A 7,962-nucleotide genomic window follows, 5' to 3' on the forward strand; every position below is an offset into this window, starting at 1 on the left:
GATTGTTATTATGTCAGAGAACAGTTACAAGCAGGGGTCATTGCTGTGGAATTTACGCCAACAAAGTCACAACTTGCAGATGTTTTTACCAAATCGTTACCTGGGCCTAAACATTCTGATGTTATTTGCAAGCTGGGATTAGTTAATCAACCACCAGCTTGAAGGGGGTATTAGAATTAGTTATTATTTTCTGTTGGTTAGTTCTAATTAGTTAGGCTGTTTTGTTTCCCCTTGTATAAATAGTACTGTTCCCTTTTACTTTCATTACACACAGAAATATACAGCTTCTTCTACTTTTTCTTTTCTCTCAATTTCTCTCTACTCTCTGCTCTCGTCTCACAAAAGGAGAGAGAAAACCCTGGTTGCAAAAAGTAGAGCAGATCTGATTTAGAGGACGATGAAGAGACTCTAACACTCTGCTTGCAAATCGGTCGCCGCCAACTCGCAAAAAGTCGAGTGGATCTGGTCGGAGGAGGTCGTACCGGACGATGACGGGTGGTGTGGTGTGGAAAGGATGGGTTTCTTATGTGGTGGCCTGATGGGTGAATAGTGTTGCAGGTCGCCGGAGGTGAAATGGTTAGGGGATGGGGAACCGACCGGTGAACCAAAATTGAAGTAAACATTTTTCAAAAAATTAGTAAAAACATAAAAACACTAAAATGTCTATATAGATTTCTAACAGAGTTAGGGGTCGTCAACCTAAACACTTACCCAGTAAGCGTTTATCGGTAAAATTTAACACTATCGTTTACTTACTGGGTAAGATTTGAATCCATCAAAACGACGACGTATGTAATAATTTACCAAATGATATGTTGATCCCACTAACAAATTTAAATATTTAGTTCTTTGAAATATTGACCCATAAACTATTAAGATATTTAATCGTTCAAAAATAAAAAAAATCCCTTTCAATTTTTCTAACTTTTATTTTACTTTGAAAGTCACTTCTACCACCATTACTTATTATCACTCATCAGTCATTTTTACGGTTAGAATGATTGATCATTTTGTTCGACTTTATTAAGTGTCAAGATTTATTTGTTAAAAAAATAACTATCTAAATACTTAATCGTTCAAAATATGAAAGTTTTTTTACTTTTTCAGACCTTTTCTTTACTTTAAAACCATTTTTAGGACCTTCAGTTATGTGTTATTTTTTAGGGTTAAAAGAAACATTTTGTTTGATTTCACTATGTATAAAATTTTAGTTGTTCAGAAAAAATGTTTAAAGACTTGATTGTTTAAAATACGAAAATCCGTTTAATTTTTTTCTCGGAATTTCCCTACAAATTTTAAATAGACATTTTTAAACTATATTCTTTCAAATGTGTTTTCTAAAAGCATCCTTATCTAAAACAACAATAAACTAAAAAAGATATTATCTTGTGTAGTTTATGCTGTTTAATAAGATTCGAGATATCGTTTGATCAAATTTTTTATAATGATTGGTTGATAGTTTACGATTTTCATTTTATTCTCGCGAACTTTCTTAATGTATAAAAATCGAAGTTATTTCTAGTAGAATATCAATATGATATATAAATATATGTATGGTTTTAGCCTAATTTAGTAAATTAATCAAAATAGCGACTAATTTATATGAATTATAACCCATTAATACAGAACAAATTCCTTTTTAAATGTCAATACTTAATTACCTATAATGACAATCTAAGATTTATTATCAACAATTAATACACCAAACCTCACGCAAGTCTAGGTTGGGAATGTTTGTTACTAAAACCCAATAATAGTCGTTATCTTCAAAATACAGGAAACATTTTCGAATAGCTAAATCCTCCTTGTGCCTCTAACTAGCACCCAACTCTTCATAGAGTCTCTAGTACCAAACCCCACAAGCACCTGATGCACATGCTAACAAGAAAGTGTTAGACTTAATATGTGCATGATGGTTCAATATCCAAAACCATAAATTATGGATAACACTCCATATTTCAAAACTACATTGAAAACATGGATAAACTCTATATCTAAAATAACACCTTTGGGTGATGAAAGAGACACGTTTCCATCGATCATGGCAAAACACAAAGTAAGCTATTGATCAATGTTATCTTTTTGAATACGCTATTAAGGTTAGGAATCTACGAATAGATTCTGAAAGTGAATCAGATCTGGGTTGTTCGGGGCAAGTAGTACCTTAAGGTCGCGGTGACGGTCACGGTCCTGGTGTTTAACTCCTCTCAAGTTTCCACCGCAATACATAAGGTCCCGGAGCCCAATCCCACATGAGTTCATCTCTGCACTACCCCTGACCTTAATGTCTACTTACTCACCATGGGGATACACCTACAAGCCAATGGTCCTAGGGACCAACTCCACACGAGTTCATCCCCAATATACCATGTTAGTGTCAACTCTACTAGGCCAAAACCTCAAAACAATGGTCTCGTTATCCGACTCCTCACGAGTTCATCATCGTAGTACTCAAGGTCCTGGAGTTCGACTTAACAAGTAATCATCGCCGCAATACCCACGGTCTCAGAGTCCAACCTCATACGGGTCCCTCTCTACAATACCAAAGGTATCGGAGTCCAACCCTACACGGGGTTCCTCTCCGCAACATCTATAGTCCTAGATTCTAACTCATAAGTGTTTTCTTTGCAATACCGGGACGACCACATAGCTTACTCAAGCACTGGTCTTCAAGTGGGAACATTAAAACTTCTCACTATTGACTCACGTGCCTATGGATCTATTGCAGTACAGTTCAAATTACATGACTCTAGTTAAACTACCAACGCGCTCAAAACATGTAATTCTCAAATAAATATGCAATAAAATCATGCCCAAGCTCAACATTCAGGACTTTAAACGGGACAAATTTCCCCCAAAACTCAAATGGGCCAAAATCACAACTACACAATTATTCGACTACTCAAATGAAGTCAATATAAGCAATAAAAACACATTTAACCAAAGTTTATGCAATCATGCTCTAAAAGTATGATTAACTCAAAAACCGCTCCTTGGTTGAGACAAATCCTTTGCCAAATGAAACTATACCTTTTATTTTTTTTACAAAATGCCTCATAAGACAACACGATACATTTTCCAAATGGTTTGTAAAACTAAATACACGTTAACGTCAAATAATCATTTATACCTTAAATCATCAAATGGACACACCTTTATGATTTATTTATCAAAATGTCTAAACTCCCCAAATATAGGCATTTCACAAGATCCATAAATTTAAATGTACCAAAGATGTAAATCTCATCAAATAATCAGCACAATTGATAAATATAAAAAATACATCTTAAGACACCAATTTTTTTATAAAACAACTTGTACTCACCTTGATAGGTTATGTTAATCCTACTTCCTAAAATCCAAAATCTAGCATCCATTGAAGAAGGTTTGAGATCCATAAGTAGAAACCTCTAAGAAACTCCTCAAAACAACCTTCTAAACCCAACATAGCACCAAAACCCACCATAAATCAGATCCACAATAAAACTCAAACTAGATCTCAAAATACCAAAATTCTTACCTCTTCCAGATCATTGAAATCAACCATCAAGAAATCTGCAACCTCCATGATAACCTTCCATTTGCTCTAAAAAGCCTCCAAAAATCGGACCTTAAGGTTCCAAAATCGTCCAAATCAGAGGAGTGAGAAGGTGGAGAAATGAGGAGAAAACCCTTAAAAATCGGCTTAAAAGTCGTCCAGATGACTTCTGACGACTTATCTTGTGAACGAAGTCGCGTGGTAAGTCCCCCTTGTCCAAACAAGGGCTACACGACTATTGGCACGACTAAACTCGCATGTAAACCTGTCCCGGGTATACAACTCGTGCATAAATCTGTTCATGTATACAACTCGCAAGTAAACATGCCCGGGTATACAACTGGCACGTAAACCCACATGATTATACATGCTAAACCCATATGGTTTTACTTGGTAAAGCCGTACAATTCTACCAACCACGCATTATTCACAGTTATATAATCCAGGGTGTTACAAAAATAATTTGAATGATTTTAGAAAATTATTCAACATCTTGAGAATTTTTTAGTTCAACTTGGTCAATTTAATTACCATTTTATACAAATGCCCACTTATTTATACATAATCGAACTATATATATTATAATAACTAGAAGAGTACTCGCGCAATACAGCGAGACATAACTCGATTTTAATGTTCTATTTTATTATTTGTCTCAGTCGATGTTATAAATTATAATACGATTTTATGTGTTTTTAAGAAAACAATAATGATTTTATTTTTGAATATTTGAAAAAAATATATCAATGTTAATATCAAATCAACTATTTTTTATGTAATTTCTTTAATTTATTTTTTATTATAATTTAATTTAAGTTTAATAACGAAATAATTTATTTTTGTTTAATAATATAACATTTTATAAAGATAATAATTAAGTATTCTGTTAGAACTTAATGATCATTCTAATTATATTTTAGATTTTTCGTATTTAAAATGAGATATTTATCTTGTATTTGATTATGTTTATCTGCAGTTATTTACACGAATTCAGATATGAAATTTTAATAAGTTGTACTTACGGACAATCTACTTGTAATTTTGAGTTTTAAATAATATGCATTAATAAACAGTACTTTACGCATAAAAAATGATTTTTTTAAGAATTTTTGTCAAATGTTTTATAATATAGTATAGATTAATAAATTATAATATAACTTAAACTTAGTTTTTATCTTTTTAGCAACTTTTCATGACATTTTCCTAAAATAGTCAAGATGTTATCTCTCAAGTTCGGATTTTGTTTTGAAAATGAGATCTGATCACTAACTCCGTTAAAAATGGCCATTAAAGTCAGGGGTAAACTTGTCCAATCATGTTTTGCCTCTCTTTTTGTAATTCCTATTTGTTTTTTCTTGTTTTTATAAATATTATCAAAACTTTAGGGACCAACTCTGTAAAATTTGTAAGGCCACCTTCATCCCTATTTTTCCGGCAATACACTCGTTGATAACTCCATTTTTTCCGGTGATACACACCTTCATTTAAACCTAATCGTTGACCACTCCAATATATTTCTTCTCTCATCCACATCGGTTTTTTCTAATCATGACTCCCCATTTCTCTCTCTGACACCAGAAGTGAAGCCATCATCGACTACCATCTCCACCAAAACATAAGCAAAACCAGGGTGAGACACAAGGAGTAAATGGTCGGCACCATCCCCCCTAAACTATCGAACCACCCTCTCCCACTCAAATCATAATGAGACACAGGGACCAAATCGCCGGCACCTCTCCCTTCCCCTCCTAAACCGTAAGGGTGCTCATGGGTTAGGTTGTTCGGGTTGAAGACATTTGAACAACCCAACCCAATGCTTGTTTTGAAAATTCTTAACTAAACCCAACCCAAATCAAAGTGCAATCCAACCCAACTCAAACCGTACGGGTTGATACTTTGGTACATTAAAATATTCTTCTAACTGTGAATATATTATTTCTCTACTCATAGTTTCTTTTTCATCATCAACCATTTGATACAACTTATTCTTACTTCTTACGTATATCATATCCAATTAATTTTCTCAATTTTTACATATATATGTTAAGAGTTACTGAACATATATACGAATGAGTTATATAGAGATGGAGAATAGATTGAAAATATTTATATATATGAACAGCGTACGTGATAGTGTAATTGTCTAATGTATATATTAATATAAATTCAACAATGATATTAAATCCAAGAAATAAAATGATATCGGGTTCATCTACTTGGGTTGAGTTCAAATAATAGTAACACAATATCAACCAAATACCTACAATTTGAAAATTTTACAACTTGATTTGACATGGTTGCTTTGGGTTGAATTATTTCGCGTTGGATTGGGTTGGGTTGATTAAGTTGATCGGATTTTTAATCACCCCTAATAGGCACCACCCTCTCCCACTCAAATCATACCCTCTTCCTCTTTTACTCCTCTCACACTTCCTCTCCACCACCATTTTTTCTGAATCACGACCATGTTAAGGATATTTTTTTTGAATCATCACCGTATCGAAAGGTTTTGACCAATTTGCAGTTTTGAAGGATCACTTGTTTTTGGGACGATGATGGTTTGATCAGTCTGCTTCCGTTCGGTTTTGGGGAGAGGAGGAAAAATGGGTCGGTCCTTGTTTTTGGCCGGAGATGGGGATCTCGTCCCTATGAACTTTACGAAAACGATGGTCCCTATGGGATCGTCCCTTTAAAAGAAGGTCTAATGAGGAGGGGGCAGGGAAGAGTCCCGATGGTTACGCAGAAGGTAAATTTTCTACGTAAACTTTTTCTAATTATGTTTTATTTATTTCTAAAAAATCTAAAAAATAAGAAAAAATTAGTTTAGACAAAAGTTAAACTTTCTGCGTAATTTATTTATTTATTTTTGGAAAAAAAAAATTAAAAATAGTTTACACAGAAAGTTTATGCAGAAGATAAACGTGCTGCCTAAACTATTTTTTTAATTTTTTTTTCTAGGGAATTAAAAAAAATAGTTTACATAGAAAATCAAGTTTCTGCGTAAACTATTTTTTTTCTTCTGGAAAACTAAAAAAATAAATATTAGACTTTATACAGAAAGTCAAGTTTTTGTGTAAACTTTCTCTGTAAAGCGTGTCTAGTTGTAATCTGATGTGTCTTTTTTTTTTGCCAATCAAACATAATTTACACAGAAAGTTTAAGCAGAAACTTGACTTTTTACGTAAAGTCTAAAAAAATGATTTTTTTTAATTGGACATTTTGCGGAAACAAAGCTTCACCGTAAAGTCTTTAAGTAAAGTATGGTTATTTTAGGAAAAAAAAAACCCTTAAAAATGACTAAAAAGGTGAAATCTATATTATAAAATGGCTATTTCATTAAATTTTCCTATTGTCATTTATCATCTATCTTCTTCATTCAAATCAAATCAAATCAAACCACTTTTCCTTATCGTGGTTTGCAAAAGTATCAAACCAAATTTGTCGCTATATTAAAAAGCACATTTGTTAAAAGTCATTAGATTAAATGGTTTTACACAGGTTAACAGTAGCAAAACATACTCGGTTTATAAAAGATGTTAGACATTGTTTCATTTCAAATATTCAGTATTTAGTTGATTTTTGCGCTACTTATGTTAATAGTCATTCAAATCCGTATTTGATTTGATAGAGGTCTTTTGGGATATGTCCAATTTGGAACTTTCGGTGTAAATGTTTTTCAACCGATGCTTCTTAAACACATGAGATTTCCATGTATTCCATTTTCAGTTATATAATTGTTTTGGACCTTATAATGAGCACGCTTCATGAAATTATGTGTTGGTAGGAAAGATCTCAAGTAAACCCATGAAAGGGAGAAAAATATGTATGGGGAAGTGAGCTAGGCAGGTAGCCTTGCATCCAAAGTTGCGACATAACTCACTGTTGAGTTGTGGTTCTTGGCACGCATGTGGCTTTGGGCGTTGCTAAAGACATAACCAAAGTCGTGGGAACGTTTGCAGGTCACTAAGGGCCTGTTTACTTGTGGCTTAATGAGCTTACCGGATAAATGGGCTTATTCGCACAGCCATTTTAGGGTGTTTACTTCAGGCTTATTCGCCCAGACATGGGCTTAATCGCGCAGCCGGATACCATGCCTTGTCCACATTAAGCCAAAAAAAAAGACCTCCCTACCCTCCAATAAAACCYACGCCTCTCTTTTCTCCTCCCATAGTCGCTCTTCTCCTCCAATCTTCTCCTCAAGAACCCTAATCGGCCGAAATACTTTCTCCTCAATTCAAGGCTCTCTTCTCCAAAGGTAACTCTTCTCCTTATGTATAGATTATGCTTGATTATACTCGATTTTGCTCGATATTGCTTCTGATTTGCTGCTCGATTGCTTTTGATTTGCTGCTCGTTTTTTCTTCTGATTTGCTGCTCGATTTTGCTAGTATATTCTCGATATTTTTGGGTTTGTTTGATGCATC

At 33.8% G+C, this 7,962-nt stretch overlaps 1 protein-coding gene across 1 annotated transcript in view; it reads left to right on the top strand.

Moving 5' to 3' along the window:
• Positions 1-7,962, top strand: part of LOC112524748 — a 14,396-nt gene that overhangs the window by 5,437 nt on the left and 997 nt on the right. The gene's annotated exons all lie outside the window — the stretch shown is intronic.

Source organism: Cynara cardunculus (assembly GCF_001531365.2).
Source record: "Cynara cardunculus var. scolymus isolate 2C chromosome LG 13, CcrdV1, whole genome shotgun sequence".
In the NCBI taxonomy this organism is placed as follows: Eukaryota; Viridiplantae; Streptophyta; class Magnoliopsida; order Asterales; family Asteraceae; genus Cynara; species Cynara cardunculus.